The following is a 22,439-nucleotide window of genomic DNA, read 5'->3' on the forward strand; positions in this document are numbered from 1 at the left end:
CTTCGTTTCTGCAGTCACTCCATGGCTATGGTCCTGGTGAACACTTGTCCAGTGTGTAACATGCCAGAAGATGCTAACTGATGGCTTCTCACTCACACATGCAGGGTTTGGGGCCAGCTTTGTGATCCTGGTGAAATCCATAATTAATGTACCTACTCCTTTGTCTGTAGTGTCAGGGTGATGTTAGTGATCTCCAAAACACAGACAGGAACTGATTGATGCAACTCACAGCAGGGTATTTATTCCAACTAGCTTGCAGTCATCCCTGCCTCGCAGCACCTTCACTCAGGACAGTGTGTGTGTGTGCGTGTGTGTGTGTGTGTGTGTGTGTGTGTGTGTGTGTTGGAAGGGAAACCATGTATGTTTCTCATGGCAAAGTTTTATAGAAAGCTGTAAGCAGCGAGTCCAGGTGTAAGTATCTAACTGGAAAGTTTCTGTGGCCTTTAATAAGTTGCCTGGTGCTGGGAGTTATAAACTTAATTTCTGTTCTCCTCTGAATTGGTGAAGGTTAGACAAGGGGTTGGCTTGTAACCTGGGGGTGTGTGCTTGTTGGGGGAATGACCTGGAGATGGAGGTCTTTTCGAAGGTGTAACCCAGAAATGCCGGTCTTGTTGGGGATTAGCCTCTAGACAGAGTTTTGCTGTGGGGCAATGTGGAAACTAATGTTAGGTACCAGCCGGTTACTTTACATGTGTTCAAACATAGGTCAGGTTCTCTAAAACGGAGCTGAACTTAAAAGATTTGGCATCTCAAGGCCACACCTGCAGTAGCTAGAAAAGGAGACTGGGCAATGAATAAGTCTGGCCAGAAGTATGAATGTTTCTTGGCTCCCACAAGCCTGTGATTGCTTCCAGTGGAGGGCACTCAGGAGCTAACAATGCACTGTGACAGTTCCCCCTGGTCAGCCCTATCCCTGAGTGCTTGAGAATTTCTGCTTATGCAATTTCCACTAGGCTGTCAACAACCTCTGCGCTGAAATATGATAGTGATTTCAGACCTCATCCATAATTTTGTGCTTTTATTTTACCGACGGGATCAGACACTGCCGGGCAGGCTACAGTGGGATTGTGTGTGAACCCAAGATCTAAACCCCATGTGCCTAGACACCAACCAAATGCTTGGCATTAGAATGTGAGTATGCAGGAGATATGATGCTGTGCTGTCAGCAGTCTGATCCTAAATCACACTTTGATTGCAAACAGCATAGTTGATTTTGTTTCTAGTTGCTTTAGTTTTTTCCAAAGGAACCAGACTTTTCCAGGCTGTACTAGGATCTTTTGCAAAAACCTAGAGTCCAGAAAGAGTGGAGGAAATACTGGACAAAATCCCTGGTGCCTATGTGCGATTATATGAGAAATGTGATACTGACCTCATACACTCTTGTGTTTGAACAATCATATGGGGCCAGACAGTGGAATGTGGTAGTTATGATTTATGTGCTAGAGGGAGAGGCACTAATAGCAGGTGTGCTTTTTTGCAGAAAGTTTAACAGTGTTGGGGTGGGTTTGGGGTTCCTCCCAATGCTGAAGAAACCCTCCTTTTAGCACCCTGGAAGATGTCTCTTCCTAACTTTCTTTGGATCAAGATGCAGAACTCTCATATCCTTTTCCAGAATTATGTTTGCCTGTATGTGAACCATGTTTCCTCCTATGAAGAAAATGTTCTAAACGTCTGAAACTGAAAGATGACCCCAATTAAATGTCTGCTTTTATAAATGTTGCATTGATCATTTCATCTATTCTTAGTAATTGAAATTTAATTTAGAATAAAGTGAGTGAATTTAGATTGGTGAAGCTTCTGCACAATTCTGCAATCTTCTTCATCATGTAAGAATTAGTACTGAAGATAATCCTTGTGAATATATTTGGTATGGTGAAGGCTTTGCAAAAATCTGTAGTCTTTACCATTATGAAATTATGCATGCTGGAGAGAAATTAAATAAAATACAGCAATGTGGTAAAGCATTTAGGTTGTGTGTCAATTGAAATCCATCACAACTCAACGATCAGAAGAGTGGAAATGATATTAAATTATTGTAACCAAGTCAGTACTGATAAATCTGGGCGAGAAAAATACACTCCCATGCTTATCTGAAATATTCTCCTCCTATCCACACCGAGTCTGAAAGTTATGTAGCTTCAATTCTTGAAATCCACTAATACCAGTGACAAGTTATACCTACATTTTCCCCTCAATCACTACATTTTTCTATTCTTAATATATTTCAACTAATACAGAATATAGATGTTATGTTCTTGCCTATCATAGCCATATGTTCTTTTGTGGATAGGGACAGGCATTATATTTTGAGGAATAAAACAGGAGTAATGAAAATTACAGTTATGAATTGTTGTTAGGCTTTGGGGAACAGAACATGAATAATGAAAGCTACCTAGATATTGTTAAGTACTAAAGTCAACTATAACCAGGCACTTAAATTTAGTTTGAACTTACTTTAAATGAATGTTGATAAGAAAAAGGCAGTCCTTAGGACAAATTTCTTTTTGCTTTTTCCCAACATTTATATATTATAGTCATACATATATACGTAAGTCATATATACACATACATATATATGTAAGTCATCATATCAAATGCACAACAGAACACATCTTACAAATGCAATAAGTGTGATAAGACATTTTCACAGCACATTTATCTATAAATATATAAACGAACACATCCTGGAGAGAAACACTGTGCATAAGCAATGTGTTAAAGCCTCTGCTTGTAACAGTAGTCTAAAAAAAAGACTATGAAAAAGTCATAAGAAAAAGTCATAATTCACATAAACCCCATAAACATAGATGATTGGTTAATACTTTGCACTTTCTTGTGTCCTTGTACAAGAGGAAACTCTTTGGTATGCAATCAATCTACGAAAACCCTTACATATAACAATAGTCTTTGAAAACAATCAAGAATACCAAATGTAATCTGTGACTACAAAGAAATTGGCAAAATCTGAAGCAACACACTTAACATTGTTTCACTCAAGATTATTTATTTTTGTTAAAAAAAAAAAAAAACTTTGACAAGCGTCAAGATTCAATTTAGACTTTATGAAGTCCCTTAATTTTATTTGCACGTGTAAACATGTATTGAGAAAAGACACATGAAGGCAAGAATAAGGAAACCTTTTTGTATGTCACAATTCCCTTAAGTTACATGAAGGAACTTTTGCAGGTGTAAAAAACTATGGCTGTGCACTAGTGCCTTTTACGTAGTAATGATAAAATATAATGTCTAAGGCCACGTGTAAAAAAAAGTTTAATTTGTTTTATTATTCCAGAGGGATATGGGTTGACCATGAAAGTGGAAACACAGCAAGTGTCTCTCAAGTGGGAGAATTAGCCTGAGGCAGAGAGACTTTTCAAATTGCTTATCCAATGCATGTGTTCATCTAAGTGTTCATCCCTGAATCACATACACACAGCCAACAGAAAATCACTAATCACATTGTATCCTCATATTTGTACATACTTTCTAAAACATACTGAAAATGAATAACTTTGAAGGGAAGAAGGGGGGATGGCATTGAGAGAGAACAATGTATAACGAGATAAACTTTAATTAAAATGTCAAATCATGTTTCAATAAAATCACAGGTAGACAGGCAGCATGCTAGTGAAGAAGATTGTGAACTGAAGGAAGATAAGGTTCAGTGCCATAAACAACTTGGTAAGTAATCAAGTCCTGTAAATACAGTCCCAAGGGATCTGATGTTCCTTGGCCTTGCAGGTTTTGCACAGAGATGTACCCAAGCAACACAACCATGGACATAAAAATGAAACTATAAAGGAATTGACTATAGTGCTGACTTAGCCCTGAGACAGCACACAGTCAGGGCGAGTTAAAATGGCTTCCTTCTGGTGCGGATTTAGGCGCAGCTGTGGACATTCTTGGAATCAGCCTCCTTGGACTCAATACCAGCCATTTTTAAGGATATAATAGCACAACACAGCTGTTAATCTGAGATCTGCATCCACACTGCTGTTAGAACAATTTCGTTCATGTTATCTGTATTATTTGTCCTTGAAATGTCAGCAAAAATTGTTAAATCTTTATATCCTTGAACATGGGAGATCTTTCAGTCTTTTTTTTTTACCTTTAACTCTTTTATTACTTTCATATTTTTGTCTAGTTCTTACCTCTCTCCTGGTACACAATCCCAAAAATGCCCATCCTATTCTTCTATCCCTCTCTCTCTAATAGCATGTTTCAATCCCTCAACACCCAGTTCAAACTACTAGAAAAAAAATCTTCAATAAAATCATTTAAATAAAAACCTTCTCAAACCTAAATAAGAGTATGGCCATAAATATCCAAGAAGCCTATAGCACCCCAAATAATTTAGAACAAAAATAAAATTCTCTTGTCACATATAATCAAAACTCTAAATGTGAGAGCCAATTCTGTACCACAGTTCTCCATCCCCAAGAGAGGGTCTTCCAAGAGTGACTTCCAAGAGTGACGGCAATCCTGTGAGTTAAGACTACCACATCTGCACAAAAGGACCCCCGCAGAGAACTCAGGTCAAAAACTGAGGAGCAGCCTGGGACATGACACTTCCACTATCCTCCTGCACCCAGAGCTGATCCTGTGCCACAGTGCTCCATATCCAAATACTGTGGGGAGGGAGCTGATCTCCCAGGAGTAACACCACACTTGCAAACATAGGTAAGACTCCACTTCTTCTTAAAATTCCAGGCCCAAGAGGGATCTACCCAGAGCCATCAGGACACAGAAACCAAGTCACAGCTGGGGACAGGATCCTTCTGGAGCTCCACCTAGGAGCTGGCTGACTATGTGCAAATTATCCCCATATCAATATTCCTCCTGGAGAGAACTGTTCTCAGGAGTACTGACACACAGGCTTGCAGGAGAGAGAAACCTCAGTCACAGAAAGATCAGCTGACACCAGAGACAACCAGAGAGTGAGACACAAAGGTCAAAAACAAAAGCAACAGAAGCCAAGGCAAATTGGTATCATCAAAATCTAGTTCTCCCACCACAGCAAGCCCTGGATACCCCAACACACCAGAAAAGCAATGATGTTGTGAGTCATATTTATTCTTCTGTTGTATGTGAACTGGGTCCCATAATAATGTAAAGATATTTCCCATCTGGGAATTCTAGGTTCATGGATAACTCACTGACCTATTTCATTGGAGGTAAGAAAGAAGATTTCGATATTATGAAAATGAGCATTGGGAAGGCATATGAGAGAAAAGATAGAAGCTGAGTTAACAAAAAGCAACACACAAATTCTTTAACCTAATCCTGAGACTTACCCAACCCTGACATTTCTTTGTTTAATAGGGATACTAATGATATATATATATATGTGTGTGTGTGTGTGTGTGTGTGTGTGTGTGTGTGTGTTGTGTGTATGTATATGTATATATATATATATATATATATATATATAATGTTTATTATTTTACCATTAGAATTTTCCAATAAATTCTGCAAGTTTAACTCTTTTTTCCATTTTTTCAAATATATCTTCACTAATGGACCAAACACCTAGGAAAACATTTCTAATATATTGAAGAATTTGATGGTAAATATTTCTGATAAATTTGAAGAATTATAGAAAATGTATTAAAAGCAAAGATTTTCATGGAAAGTAATACATAAAAATGGTAGACACAGAAAACATTTCTAAAACTATTTCAAAAGTTAAGAAATATTTAAAAATATTTTCTAATAGAAATATTTTCTCATAAAATAGAAAACTTACATCGAATGTAAATGGTGAGAAACTTGAAACAATCCCAGTGAAATCAGGGACCAGACAAGGCTGTCCGCTCTCTCTCTATCTGTTCAATATAGTGCTCAAAATCCTAGCCAGAGCAAATCTCCCAAGGGCGAGGCCCCAGGCTGTTATTGTCTCTGCCAAATATGTTCCTGGGTTTGAAGAGGAGCTATGTCATTCTCCATCTATGAGGGTCTCATGGAAAGACTTGCTGGATGAAGCTAGCCCTTCATAGATCTCTCTCTCTCTCTCTCTCTCTCTCTCTCACTCACATTCTCTCTCTGCTCTATGTCTGTCTCTCTGTCTCTTTAATTGTTTTATTTACTTATGTTCCATATGTAGCCTCAGTACCCAGTACCCCCTCCCAGGGTTCTTTACTATACTGCCCCTCCCTTTTGCCTTTGAGAGTGTGCTCCATCACCCCCACCTCCACTCCTCTCATCCTCCCATCCACCACCAGCTCACCTCCCCCATTTTCCTTCCCTGGGACAACCTGTCTATTCAAGATTAGACAAATAGTGTCCCATTGAGTACAGATAATGTCTTCCTCTGCTACATATGTCATGGCCAGCCCATGCTTTTAGGTTGATGGCTTAGTCTCTGAGCTCCCAGGGGTCTGGGGTACTTGATACTGTTGGCCTTCTTAAGGGATTGACATCCCATCCAATCGTTCAATCAGAACTGGTGGAGTTTCAGACATGGCTGTCACCATGACGGCAGCTTGGACTGATCTCCTCCCCTCTCTGCCCTGCTAGGACTTCTCAACACGTGTGTGTGTGTGTGTGTGTGTGTGTGTGTGTGTGTGTGTGTGTGGTGTTGGAGGTGTTGGCGACGACCTTGGAACACAGCCTCAGCAAAGCAGCACTTGACTGAGAGACGTCCGAGTGATCATGCCGGAGCCATGAGTTCTAGAATGCATTCTATTCCCACCTTGGAACAGACCAGGCAGTGTTGCTGACTGAACTGTGCTTTAAGGTCAGCCAATGGTCAAGCCTGTGTGGCCGCAGGGACCTTTCTTCTGCAGGAGTGGAACCTGGTCACAGTGTAACGAGTAAGTCCCATTGTGTGTTCATTGTGTATCCAGAATGGCTTTCACTCAAAGCATTCTGACTACAGAGTCTTTCTGTGGGACTTCATAGTCATGAGATGTGTGATTCTTGAGGCCTATCTGCTGACAAATATTCATCAAGAGCTCACCTTGTGTTTCCATCGGGGTGTGTACAGAAAGCAGATGCCGTGAGAAGATTTGTTGAGGAGGGTTCTCCTGACCCCGTGAGACTGTATAGAAAGGTGTGGGGTCAGGGCCACACAGGATGAAACAGCTACTTGTGAGTAGCCTGTTCTAAAAAGTAAGTTCCATCGAGGTGAGAAGAGATTTGTGGTGCTAGGGAAATGTTAGTGATCTACAAAATAACAGACAGGAGCCGAACTGGTGTAACTTATATTATGGTTTTTATTTTATTTTATTTTATTTTATTTTATTTTATTTTATTTTATTTTATTTTATTTTATTTTATTTTATTTTATATTATTCTATTTTATTTTATTTTATTTTATTCGAGTTATCTTGGTCCCTTCCAAGGAACCACTCTCATGCAGGATGGTTGTGGCGGTTGAGGGCAATGCAGGAACCAGAGTCAAGGAATGAGGCCTGGCAAGAAGGCTAAAGTCTCCATGTGCAGATCCTCAGTCGTCCTACAGAGCTGCAGTCCAGAAAGTTCTTCACCACAGGGGGGTGCTGCGGCACTGGAGTTCCAGGTGATGGGGACCTCAGTGCTACTCCTGTGAACCTGCTTCTCTAATAGCTATGACTTGTCCCTCAAGCCATCTTCCTTAGGCTGTCAGCAGGCCCGAGTTGTTTTCCGATGGTGATTTGAAACCACATGTGTGTTTTTGTTCCTCCGAACATTCACTGTGCTGAAAGGATTATGCTCTGCCAGGAGAACAGAGGTGCAATTCTGCAGGAGCTCTGGTTCTGGAAGGTGTGCTCCGAAAGGCTAACAAAAACCCCTGGCACGTTTGATCAAGAATGGTGATGCATTGCAGATGCCACGGGTTCAGATTGTTTTCTGCCCTGCTCAACCTCCTGACATTTCGAAAAGCAGACTTCATACTGTCTACCTTAGGTAAAGACCCATTTGGCCCTACAAGTGTGCTAAGACTTGCGACACAGCCCCCACCCCTTGCAATGCAACAAACTCAGTGCAAACATAAATCTCCTTACAATTACTTTCCTTTCTGTTCTTATAAGAATTTCCAGATGGCTCAGACAAGTGCTCAACTGGTATTCCTTCTCAGCTGGACTTTCCATCAAGCTGTAGTTTCCCTGTTGCCTTGGGGCCATGGTCCAAGAGTCCACTTGACAGGGAAAACACAGGACAGCCATGATTGACTCACTGAAAAACCCTGAGTTTTGTGTCAGTCTTGCAATCCTGGCAGGGCAGGACCATAGTTAGTCGCCCTGTTGGCTTGTCCACACTTATAGAGGCCACAGCTGGAGCAGGGACCAAGGAAGGAGCCAGAAGATCCTAAGCTCCCTGGATCCACAGCTCAGCCTCTGAGCTCCAGGTGCTGCTACTTCTTCACAGCAGGGGTCGCTGTGGGGATGCTTTTCCTCCAGAGAGGAATGCTAATGGTCAGTGCACATCTTTGGAAGCTCAGGGCTCTACTAACTGTGAAGTTCCCACACAGCCAAGTTTTTCTTGGCTGTTAGCTTGTGTGAGCTGAAATCATTTCGAACTGTGTCTGTGATTTTGATTCTTGGTGCTTTCATTTTCAACACCAAATCAGATTATGCCCAGCAAGCTGCAATAGGACTTGACTTGCACCTCTAAATGCTGACAGAACACTCTGGTGCTCAGGGATGAGTCATTCTCTCAGTGAATCCAAGATGTATTACCTGAGTCTTCCCACCTCTTTTGAAAGTTCTAGGTGATGTGAATTACAGAAAATATTGAATATTCAGAGGAAAACATGCTGGTCAGCATTTCTGTGCAGTGTCTATTTTTTTTTCCTACATACACTTCCTGAGAAATGAAGTTCAGAGAGTCAAATGTAAGAAATCATTCTTTAGCCTGGTACACGGCTTAGCCTACCGAGGTATTCAACTGCTAGGGAGACCAACAATAGAAGTAAGGCTTGTAAGAGGAGAAGCTCTTCCATGACTGGAAACACTTAAAAGACACACTCTCGAGGCCAGGGAGCTGGGTTTTCTGTGTCAGGGCCAGCACTGTCCTGAGCTTCCAACTTAGCCTGTCCAGTTTCTGCAGGTGAGTTCCCTTGTGAAGCAGAAATTTCCAAAGGAAATTGCTGAAAATAGAAAGAATCCCCTGTGCAGAAGTCGTGGCACAGGCCTCTAATCCCCATACTAGAGAGATAAAGCAAAGTAAATCTGAGTTCAGGGCTAGTCCAGTCTACACAGAAGGAAGAAGGAGTAAATTGGAAGTTTCAGGTGGCCCCTAGATTAATTTGTAAAGGAAGCATCAGGATAGATAACTCCTCAACCATGTTGATTAAGCAGAGAGGTTTCCCAAAGTGCTCAGGTTTACTCCCTGTGTGCTGGTTCTTTTGTGTTCCAGCACAAATGAAAACCAGGATGTCCAAGTCTCCTAAGGAGTTCCTTTAAGACAAACCACCGGTTACTCCTGTAACCAAATATAGGAAAAAGTAGAATATCCTCATCTGTCTCTACTCCATCCTTCATTTTTCCCTTGGGCCATTTATAAAGAACACAAATCTCAAGCTTTTAACTCTTTTATTATGAATGAGATAAACAAATACCAGATGGCTGCAAAGACACAATTGCCTTGTGTGTGCCTTTGCTTTAATAGAAGAGCTGACAAAAGATCCCCTAATTTCAGGTCTTAGCAGGCATCAGGGCTCCTGGACTCCAAACAGATTTCTGGGTGGCTTGTTCACTTCTTTGTCTCCTTTTGGCCAAAAGCCTTTTGAAGCCATGCCCAGCATCCTAGGTTCCTGGGACTGTCAGAAGCAGGATGCTGGTCAGGGCAGTCTCCACCATCACAGGTCTCAAGTTCTAGCCCTTTGTCCGTCAGCAAGCTTGGTGAGGGTTGGTCTACCTCCTCTATATCTTTGTCTTGGTTGTTGTTGTTTACATCTCCTGAAGCCACACGTGTCTCCCTCTGACTCTTAATAGGGGAGACCTCTGTGCTCTTCTTCATGGCACAATTCTATCTTTGGTCGTATCTCAAGTAGTCCAAGGTCGCAAATACACAAAAGGAGTAGAGATCCTAGTCTGCAAACCAGCCATCCTTAGAGCAGTGGCTTGACTCTCCACAGAAACAACATGGATCAGACATGGAACACCTTTTGCTCAGGGCTGGCAAGACAGGTGCACTTGTCAGTGCATGTTCTTCAAAATCTAATGTATCTTTGTCAAAATTGGGAGAGGACTGCATCATCTCCTTGGCTTTATCTATGGAACTCAGTAGCCAAGTCCTTGACCTTCTGATTCAGAGAAGACTCTAGTTAGTGGATTTTACTCTATACTCCATGGCTTCTCCCAACCATTACACGGTCTGAATCTGGGGATTAAACCCACAATCCTCGAATCTTTTTGCATTTCCTAAGAAGGCAAGATTCTGCTCAGTCTGAGGGCAAAATCCTGTCATCCCAGAACCTAAGGGAAAGAAGCACATCTGGAACAACAGAATCAGAGGCATGTGGATCTCTGATCTCAAGGCCAGCCTGGTAGTCAGACCTACTTTCATGACAGCCAGGGCTATACAGGAATGCCTATGCTCAAAGAATAAAACAAAACAAAAAACAAAAAACAAAGGAGTGAAGCTGATCAATATAAGATGATATCTCTCTGGATGTTGTAATGATATTTAATTAAAAAATGAGCCAATACATTCCTCACCCACCATAACTACAGGAGAGACAACCAGCAAACTCAGTGAAGTCCTTGGAAGGGGTAGCAATCTAACCCTTTGTTAGGGTCAAGCCAGGCTATCAAGAATCTGGTCACTGCCTCAGACATTCTAGAGCAGTCCAGGCCACTTCTTGCCTCACCTGACACTTACCAGGTCTCCACAGCTGCTCCACCTTCAGAGGTGATCTCACTTTTGCCTCTGAGGCAATCTCTTCCAACTAGCTTTCTCAGCATCTCAGCTGAGTTCTCTCTCTGCCATATGCAGGGGACCCATGTTTCACACATGTCACACTACCTGTGGGACACCAGTTCTGTTGGTTCCCCAACCAAGGTGGCTCAAATTGCCCAGAAGAGCAGACTCTCAACACTTAATTAATTAATTTGCCAATTAGATTTAAATATATTTTTAAAAAGTTCAAGATGTCAATAAGGTAATAACAAAGCCATCTATGATAGTAAAAGTTCTATCCCAATAGTCTAACTTTTAGATATATTTACCTCTGATTGCATCTTGGCATGCTGTATCTCTACCCTTTCACACTCATGGCTCCTGCATGCATCTCCCTGTGTCTCACTCCCTAGCTCCTCCTCCTCACTCCCTTCTAATCACTAGCCCCTCACCACTTCAATGTGAATGGATAGGAAATATATTTCAACATCACACAGTTGTCTAGAGTTAAACATTATAGGCAACTGATTAGACTGGCAATGGGGAAAGTGCTCATGGGCCAGCGAGTCTATTTGGGGTGCCTGTTTTCGAGAGCAAAAGATCACATAAAATGATCTCTCACTCACTCTCTCTTTCCTGATAGGGGGATATGTTAGATTGACCTCCAGGATGCAGTCTGTCTTATTCCACAAGAACTGGATAGGATGGAAAGTCCAAGAATCCAGAAGATCTCAGTCACCGAAGCTAATACTCTCACAATATATCAATGATGATGAGATATCTTTCATGAAGGAACATACCAAGGACGTCATACCCCCATTGTCCAAAAAGGATTATGATATGGAATAGTCTTATTTATTGTATCTGAAGTATTTTTCTTCGCCGGTTTCTTCTGAGCATTTTACCACTCAAGCTTAGTACCTACACACGACCTTGGAGGATGCTGACCACCAACAGGAATTACCCCTCTTAATCCACTAGAAGTACCACTACTAAACACATCAGTTCTTCTAGCATCATGAGTTTCAATTACATGAGCCCATCACAGCTTGATAGAAGGAAAACGCAATCACATAAATCAAGCTCTTCTAATTACTATTATACTAGGACTTTACTTCACTATTCTTCAAGCTTCTGAATATTTCGAAACCTCATTCTCCATCTCAGATGGAATTTACAGATCTACATTCTTCATAGCAACAGGATTTAATGGACTACATGTAATTATTGGATCTACATTCCTAATCGTCTGCCTTCTTCGACAACTAAAATTTCACTTTACATCTAAACACCATTTCGGGTTTGAAGCAGCAGCATGATACTGACACTTTGTAGACGTAGTCTGATTATTCCTTTACGTGTCTATTTATTGATGAGGATCTTACTCTTTTAGTATAAATAATACAACTGACTTCCAATTAGTAAATTCTGAAAACCCTCCGAAAAGAATAATCAATTTATTAATTATTATTTCTATTAACACTATTCTATCTTTTATTCTTATTATAATTGCATTTGGACTTCCTCAAATGAACTTATATGCAGAAAAAGCAAACCCATATGAATGCGGATTTGACCCAACTAGCTCTGCCCACCTACCATTTTCAATAAAAATTTTCCTTGTAGCTATTATGTTTCTACTTTTCGACCTTGAAATAACCTTACTCCTTCCCCTTCCATGAGCAATTCAAACAACAAAAACATTAACAATAATAATCTCAGCTTTAATTTTACTAACCATTCTAACATTAGGATTAGCTTACGAATAAACTCAAAAAGGACTAGAATGAACTGAGTAACTGGTAATTAGTTTAAACAAAATTAATGATTTCGACTCATTAGATTATGAATATACTCATAATTACCAAAATGACATCTGCCTTCCTTAACCTCACACTAGCCTTTACTTTATCACTCTTAGGCACCCTCATGTTCCGCTCTCACCTTATATCTACACTTCTATGCTTAGAAGGCCTAATAGTATCCCTATTTATCATAACCTCTATAGCTACCTTAAATTCCAACTCAATAGCATCAATGTCAATCCCAATTACAATTCTAGTATTTGCCGCATGCGAAGAAGCAGTAGGATTAGCTCTTCTAGTAAAAGTATCAATCACATATTGAACTGATTACATACAAAACCTCAACTTACTACAATGCTAAAAATTATCATTCCATCATTAATACTTCTTCCATTAACCTAACTCTCTAATCCAAAAAAGTATGAACATATGTAACCTCCTACAGCTTTTTAGTTAGTCTAATTAGCCTATCAATTTTATGACAAACAGATGAAAATTATTTAAATTTCTCACTTGTATTTTCCTCAGATCCATTATCCACTCCATTATTACCACTAATACTTACAGGCAGCCAAAATCACCTAAAAAAATAAAAAAAATATTATATCAAAAACTCTACATTTCTTTACTTACTAGCCTACAAATTTTATTAGTCATAACTTTTTCAGCAACCGAACTAATCATATTCTATATTCTATTTGAAGCCACTCTCATTCCCACATTAATCATTATTACACGACGAGGAAACCAAACAGAACGCTTAAATGCAGGACTTTAGTTCTTATTTTATACATTAATTGGCTCAATTCCCCTCCTAATTGCTCTAATTCATATTCAAAATTTCACAGGAACACTCAACATTATAATTTTATCATTAACTACTAACTCCCTTAACCCCTCATGATCAAATATTATTATATGACTACCATGCATGATAGCATTTCTCATTAAAATACCATTATGTGGAGTTCACCTATGACTCCCAAAAGCTCACGTTGAAGCTCCATTCGCAGGATCTATAATTCTAGCAGCTGTCCTACTTAAATTAGGAAGCTATGGAATAATACGAATTTCCATTATCCTAGACCCTCTAACCAAATATATAGCTTATCCATTTATTCTCCTATCTTTATCAGGTATAATTATAACAAGTTCAATCTGCCTACGTCAAACACACCTAAAATCACTAATTGCATATTCCTCAGTCAGTCATATAGCCCTAGTTATTGCATCTGTTATAATTCAAACCCCATGAAGCTTTATAGGAGCCACTATATTAATAATCGCACACGGATTAACATCATTATTATTCTGTCTAGCAAATTCAAACTACGAACGTATCCACAGCCGAACCATAATTATAGCCCGAGGCCTGCAAATAATCTTCCCACTTATAGCAACCTCATGACTAATTGCAAGCCTAGCTAACCTTGCTCTTCCTCCATCAATTAACCTAATTGGAGAGTTATTTATCACAATATCACTTTTCTCCTGATCAAATTTCTCTATTATCCTCATAGGAATTAATATTATTATTACGGGCATATACTCAATATATATAATTATTACAACCCAACGAGGAAAACTAACCAACCATATAAATAACCTTTAACCATCACATACACGAGAACTTACACTCATAAGTCTCCACATTATCCCCCTAACTCTATTAACTGTCAGCCCAAAACTTATTACAGGACTAACAATATGTAAATATAGTTTAAAAAAAACATTAGACTGTGAATCTAAAAATAAGAACTAACCCTCTTTATTTACCAAGAACGTATGCAAGAACTGCTAATTCATGCTACCATGCTTAAATTCATGGCTTTCTTACTTTTATAGGACAAAAGTAATCCATTGCTCTTAGGAACCAAAAATCTTAGTGTAAATCTAAATGAAAGTAATAAACACCATAACATCTTCTATTTTATCTATTTTATGACACTACTTATACCAATCATAATATCTATAACTAGCATATCTAAATATATTAACTTTTCCATTCATGCAATGCTATCAATTAAATTCTCATTCTTTCTAAGCTTACTTCCACTAATAATACTATTCTACTATAATACAGAATATATAATTAGTTCATGACATTGAACAACAATAAATTCTATCGAACTATCAATGAGCTTCAAAATAGATTATTTCTCAATTATATTTATATCCGTAGCATTATTCATTACATGATCTATTATTCAATTTTCATCATGATATATACACTCAGACCCTAACATCAACCGGTTTATCAAGTACTTATTACTCTTCCTTATTACCATACTAATTTTAACCTCAGCTAACAACGTATTTCAACTATTCATTAGATGAGAAGGAGTTGGAATCATGTCATTCCTACTTATTGGATGATGATTCGGATGAGCAGATGCAAATACAGCAGCCCTACAAACAATTTTATATAATCGAATTGGAGATATCGGATTCATTTTAGCCATAACATGATTCTGGCTAAATATAAACTCCTGAGAACTACAACAAATTATGCTTACAGATGATAATAATATAATCCCCCTTCTAGGTCTACTAATCGCAGCAACAGGGAAATCAGCCCAAATTGGCCTCCACCCATGACTCCCATCCGGCCTAGAAGGACCAACACCAGTATCAGCCCTCCTTCACTCTAGCACTATAGTAGTAGCAGGCATCTTCTTACTAGTTCAATTTCACACACTGACATAAAACAACCCTTCCATTCTAACAATAACACTATGTCTTGGAGCCCTAACCCCTCTATTCACTGACATCTGTGCCCTCACCCAAAACGACATTAAAAAAATTTGTAGCATTTTCCACATCCAATCAACTAAGACTAATAATAGCAACCTTAGGAATTAACCAACCCTATTTAGCCTTCCTTCACATTTGCACTCACACATTCTTTAAAGCTATACTCTTTATATGCTCAGGATCAATCATTCATAGCCTAAACGACGAACAAGATATCCGAAAAATAGGGAATATAATAAAAACTATACCATTCACATCATCTTGCCTTACAATCGGCAGCCTAGCCTTAACAGGAATACCATTCCTCACAGGCTTCTACTCAAAAGACCTAATTATTGAAGCTATCAACACCTGTAATACCAATGCCTGAGCCCTATTAATTACACTAATCGCTACATCAATAACAGCCATATACAGCATACGAATCATTTACTTTGTAGTCATATCAAAACCACGATTCCCACCAATAATCTCAATTAACGAAAACAATCCAGACCTCATAAACCCAATTAAACGTCTAGCCGGATTTTTTATCTCTTATAACATCCCACCAACTAACATCCCAATTCTCATAATACCATGATATCTAAAAACTACAGCTCTAGCAATCTCCATTTTAGGATTCTTAATAGCCCTAAATAACCTAAATAATCTTAATAACCTCACACTAAACCTCTCTATTAACAAAAAATCCCATACTCATCATTCTCTACATCATTAGGATACTTCCCACTAATTATTCACTGAATTATCCCCACTAGTACTCTAATATCAAGTTTTAAAGTATCTCTTAACCTTCTACATTTATCATGACTAGAAAAATCTATCCCAAAATCCACTTCAACAATCCACTCCCATATTTCAAAACTGCTAACCAATCAAAAATGATTAGCAAAGTTATATTTTTTATCATTTTTAATTTCCCTACTTCTAGTAATCTTAATTTACATTACTATTCTCGAGTAATTTCAATAATGATAAAAATTCCAGCAAATAAAGACCACCCAGCAACTACTATTATTCAAGTAGCAGAACTATATATAGCCACAACACCAATTCCTCCCTCTAACATCATACCTACATCATCAATCTCGTATATTAATCAATCATTTAAACTATCAAAATTTACCAACTCCACTTCACTATAATAACTTAACATATACATAATTAACAACTCCATTGGTACTCCAACAACCAGAATACTAAAAGCCATTCAATTTGACCCTCAAGTCTCAGGAAATTCCTCAGTAGCTATAGCAGTGGTATACCCAAACACTACCATTATACCACCCAAATAAATTAAAAACACTATTAACCCTAAAAATGAACCACCAAACCCTAAAACCATTAAGCATCCTACAAACCCACTAACAATTAATCCAAGTCCACCATAAATAGGAGAAGGTTTTAAAGCCAACCCAAGACATCCAGTCAAAAATAATAAACTTAAAACAGAAATATAATCTATCATTATTTCCACACAGCACTTAACTGCAACTAATGACATGAAAAATCATCGTTGTAATTCAACTATAGAAACCTAATGACAAACATTCGAAAAACACACCCACTACTAAAAATTATTAACCACTCTTTCATCAACCTCCCAGCCCCATCTAACATCTCATCATGATGAAACTTTGGTTCTCTACTAGGAATTTGCCTTATAATCCAAATCCTCACAGGCCTATTTCTAGCAATACACTACACATCAGACATAATAACAACATTTTCTTCAGTAACTCATATTTGCCGAGACGTAAATTACGGATGATTGATCCGATATATACATGCAAACGGAGCTTCAATATTCTTCATTTGCCTATTTCTACATGTAGGACGAGGAATATACTACGGATCCTATACTTTCATAGAAGCATGAAACATCACTGTAATCCTTTTATTTGCAGTAATATCCACAGCATTCATAGGATATGTTCTTCCATGAGGACAAATGTCCTTCTGAGGAGCAACAGTAATTACAAACTTACTATCAGCAATCCCATACATCGGAACTACCCTAGTAGAATGAATCTGAGGAGGGTTCTCAGTAGACAAAGCTACACTAACACGTTTTTTAGCTTTTCACTTTATTCTTCCATTCATCATTACCGCCCTAGTAGTTGTCCACCTTTTATTTCTTCACGAAACTGGGTCAAATACTCCAACAGGCCTTAATTCAGATGCCGATAAAATCCCATTTCACCCATAGTATACAATTAAAGACATCCTAGGTGTGCTCATAATAGTCTCATTCCTAATAACCTTAGTCCTTTCTTTTCCAGATCTACTAGGTGATCTAGACAACTACATGCCTGCCAACCCACCAAATACTCCGCCACACATCAAACCAGAATGATACTTCCTATTCACCTACGCAATCCTAGGATCCATCCCTAATAAACTAGTTGGGTTTCTAGCTCTAATCTTATCTATTCTAATCCTAGCCCTATTACCATTTCTTCACACCTCCAAACAACGTAGCCTAATATTTCACCCAATTACCCAAACCCTGTACTGAATCCTAGTTGCCAACCTTGTTCTAACCTGAATTGGACGTCAACCAGTAGAACATCCATTCATTATCATCGGCCAACTAGCCTCAATCAGCTACTTCTCTATTATCCTCATCCTTATACCTATCTCAGGAATCATTGGAGATAAAATATTAAAATGAAACCTATGTCCTGATAGTATAAAAATTACCTTGGTCTTGTAAACCAAAAAATGAAGAACTATCTTTTTAGGGCATCAAGAAGAAGGACTGCCTCCCCACCATCAACACCCAAAGCTGATATTCTTGTTAAACTACTTCTTGAGTACATAAATTTATCTAGTACATTATTACGTTTATGTATATAGTACATTAAATTACATTCCCCTAGCATATAAGCAAGTAAAGTAAGTTAATGTAATAGCACATAAATCATCTTAATCGTACATAAGACCCTTCATATGATGAATATTATTTAATTACATTTATAATTAATGCTCAATAGACATATCTGCATTATCATACATACACCATTCTGTCATAAACTCTTCTCTTCCATATCACTATCCCCTTCCCCATTTGGTCTATTAATCTACCATCCTCCGTGAAATCATCAACCCACCCACCCATGCCCCTCTTCTCGCTCCGGGCCCATAACACTTGAGGGTAGCTAAACTGAAACTTTATCAGACATCTGCTTCTTACTTCAGGGCCATTGATTGCGTTATCGCCCATATGTTCCCCTTAAATAAGACATCTCGATGGTACGGGTCTAATCAGCCAAGACTTCCATAACTGTCTCGGGCAGTTGGTATTTTTTTATTTTTAGGATGCTGTGACTCAGCATAGCCGTCAAGGCATGAAGGGCAATTTATCATGTAGCTGGACATTAAGTGAAGGATCATTAGTCCACATAACCAAATAATCGAAGGTTAATATCTTAATGCTTTTTAGACATATTACTTTATTTCACTTAATTTCTATAATTAAAATTTTTAATATCAATGGATTTATTTTCCAACCTCCCACCCCCAACTTTAATGCCAAACCCTAAAAACATTAAAGAACTTTTAACTTAATTCCCGTAAGATATTTTCTATTCTAGTAATTCACGAAAAAAGACTTATATTTTAGTATTAGAAAACTTTTTATTAAAATTTTTTCATCCCTACCAAAACTAACTTTACAGAAAATCTCCTGACATCAAGCTTTATCTAAGTTAATGTAGCTTAATAACAAAGCAAAGCACTGAAAATGCTTTGATGGATATTTTTATCCCATAAACATAAAGGTTTGGTTTAGGTTATTTTACTATTATTATTTTCTAACTAATTCTTCAATTTTAACACATATCTATATATATTTCTTCAATATTACTTGAATATTAGTTAAGAGAAACTTTAATTTTATCAGAAAACATTTCTATTTAATTTTTCAATTATTTAGAGATGTTTTTATGTACACAATACTATCTGAATAATTTCCCATGAAAAATTTTAACACTGCTTTTCTATACACTGCTTCAATTTTATCAGAAATATTTTCCATGAAAATCATTAATTTAATAAGAAAATGTTTGTAAGTGCTTGAAATAGTAAAGATGATTTATCTTTTACCATTATTATTTTCCAACAGATTCTTCAATTTTAACACTTTATTTTTCAATTTTTTCCTAAAATTGAGCTTGCATACACAGTTAGTTTTCTTTGTCAACTTTTTATGTGTATTTATTTTCAATGCCAAATCTTAATTTTAAATATATTTTCTGTATATTTCTTCAATTGTATAAGAAGTATTTTCCATGAAAGCCATCAATTTGATTAGATTTTTTTTACATGGTTTGTCAATCAGTTTTGATGTATTATCTATGTGTACACTTTCATGTGTATTATTTTACATCAAATTCTTCAATTTTAACACATATATTTATATATTTCTTCAAATTCAGTGAAAATGTCACATTGGCATCACTGTCAGTCACTCAGCGATGGCTGGCCCTGCGCCTGACATCACGCCAACCCCGCCCCTCGCCCATCTATCTCAGCCCCCGGTGGGAGCCATGTTGGATTCCCTGACTGTCACCCAGCAACCGCTGGCCGCGCCCCCTGACATCACCCGCGTCCTGCCCCCTCCCCGTGACCATGCATCTCAGCCCCTGGTGGGCGCCATGTTGGCGTCCCTGTCCATCACCCAGGAACCGCTGGCACCACCCCTGACTTCACCACAGTGCCCGCCCTGCATCCAGCCTCCTGGAATGATGTCATTTCCTGTCTTCTATTTTATGAATGAGAGTGGGCTGGGAGTTTGAATGTGCGCATTGGTCAGAGGTCTGGCAGAGGCGGGAAGGAGGTGAGCGCGCGCATTTAGGGACTGCTGGGATTGCTGAGCTTCCCTTGCTCTGAGCAGCTGGGCCTGGAATTGTGGAACGGGACCGCATTCACATGTGCATCTGGATGAAGATAGTGCTCCATGCTGCGGGTGTCTGTGAGCTCTCAAGTCACCCCGCGCTATCCTCCTGTCGTCTCCACAGAAGCAGTCTGTAAGTTTGGAGAGGCCTGGCCAGACGCGGGCTTCCTGCTGTGTAAAGTTTACAGTGGGGCTGAGTGCAAACCCTCTCTGTGCTCTGGGCATGGACAGTGGACGGGCAAGGCGCGGGCTTCCCGCTCTGGAAAGTTTGCAGTGGGGCGGAGTGCAAACCCTCTCTCTGATCCTCTGGGCAGGGACAATGGCCGGGCAAGGCGCGGGCTTCAGGCTCTGCTCTGGAAAGTTTGCAGCGAGGCAGAGTGCAAACCCTCTCTGTGCTCCAGACAGGGACAATGGCTCGGCAAGGCACAGGCTTCCCGCTCTGGAAAGTTTGCAGTGGGGCGGAGTGTAAACCCTGTCTGTGCTCCTCTGGGCAGGGACAGTGGATGGGCAAGGTGCGGGCTTCCCGCTCTGCTCTGGAAAGTTTGCAGCGGTGCAGAGTGCAAACTCTCTCTATGCTCCTCTGGGCAGGGACAATGGCCAGGCAAGGCCCGGGCTTCCCGCTCTGCTCTGGAAAGTTTGCAGCGGTGCAGAGTGCAAACTCTCTCTGTGCTCCAGGCTGGGACTGTGACCAGGCAAGGCGCAGGCTTCCCGCTCTGGAAAGTTTGCAATGGGGCAGAGTGCAAACCCGCTCTGTGCTCCTCCAGGAAGGCACAGTGGCCTCCTAGCACAACCCTCCTGTGGGAATGGAAGGCCGAGCCTGGCCGCCCTGGATCTCTGGGCTGTGTGCCTGGCCCTGGATTCTGCCTGTGAGCTGGTGAGACAGGAAGGGAATTCACAGGCCAATAAACTGCATCCTGATTGTTAAAGACACAGGCTGGGCTGTGAAATGACAAAGACCTGGTAGAGTTTACAGAGGTCTGGGCTTGCGCTATCCCAAGGAACATGAATAATCAGGTTGGAGCTGGCTGGTGTCAAAGGCTGTGGGATGGACGGGGCTAGGTCCCAAGCTATTTTTTTTCTTTAGTTTTGTTAATTATTTATGTAGTAGTTATTTATATTGTTTTCCTTTGATGTTTGCTGTTTTGATTATTGTGCAGCAAAGACTCTTTTCTACAATCTGTTTGATATTTTGGATGCTTCTTTTACATTAACAGGCACCTCCATTAGTTTAAGAAAGTTTTCATTTATGTTTTTATTTGGAAATGTTTTCTAGACATTTATGCTGATTGAGCATTTTCCTTGTGGCTGTGCAGCTTGAATGCTTCTCTGTGTCCTGCTCTGAGCTCTGCTGTTGTGTGCTGTGAGCGGACCTCAGGGAAGCTCTGAAATCAAGACATGGTGAGTACAGGACATCTGTCCACAATGGGGAGGAACATGTGGTTGAGCAGTGTGTCCTCTATGGGGTTGGATTGGAATGATCATCCAGATGTGACTTCCTGTAAGGTTTCTACTGTTGCTTCTAACTTGATAGTTCAGGCCATGACCTATGAATAATTTCAGTATCATTGTTGATTGTAATTCTGTCCAAAACATCTGGACCAGTTGCTTTCTTGTAGAAGCATGGGTGGCTTCTGAGACTATGCAGCATCTTTTTGTCTTTTATAAAATACAAGAAGAAAGCAGGAATAGACCTGGAGAGATGGCTCAGAGGTTAAGAGCTGTGGCTGTTCCTACACAGTTCATGAGTTCAATTCTTAGCAACCACATGGTGGCTCACAACCAAATGTAATGGGATCTGGTGCCCTCTTCTGGCCTGCAGGAATACATGCGGGGAGAACATTGTGTGTGTAATGAATTAATTCCATAAAAATAAGATGGATATGAAACTAATAGTTGTGATTTCATACATTACTACTTTTTATTTTGTTTAGTTTCTTACTTTTTTCTGTTGTAGTTTTTTTTATATTTCTTTAACATGTATGTTTAGTGTTTTGATGGTTATGTGGCAAATGAAGGACCTCTTTCCCATTTTTTTTCTATTTTTGATGCTTCCAATTCATTAACAGGCATCTTCTTTAGTTTAAGAGAGTTTTCATTCATGATTTCATTTGAAATATTAAATATTTTCTAGACCTTTATGTTGATTGATTCTTCTT

The 22,439-nt window shown here is 39.3% G+C and overlaps 1 pseudogene; it reads right to left on the reverse strand.

Moving 5' to 3' along the window:
* Positions 1-9,675: 9,675 nt before the first annotated feature.
* LOC127673231 (uncharacterized) lies at positions 9,676-12,119 on the reverse strand (annotated as a pseudogene).
* Positions 12,120-22,439: the final 10,320 nt, after the last annotated feature.

Source organism: Apodemus sylvaticus, chromosome 22 (assembly GCF_947179515.1).
Source record: "Apodemus sylvaticus chromosome 22, mApoSyl1.1, whole genome shotgun sequence".
Lineage (NCBI taxonomy): Eukaryota > Metazoa > Chordata > Mammalia > Rodentia > Muridae > Apodemus > Apodemus sylvaticus.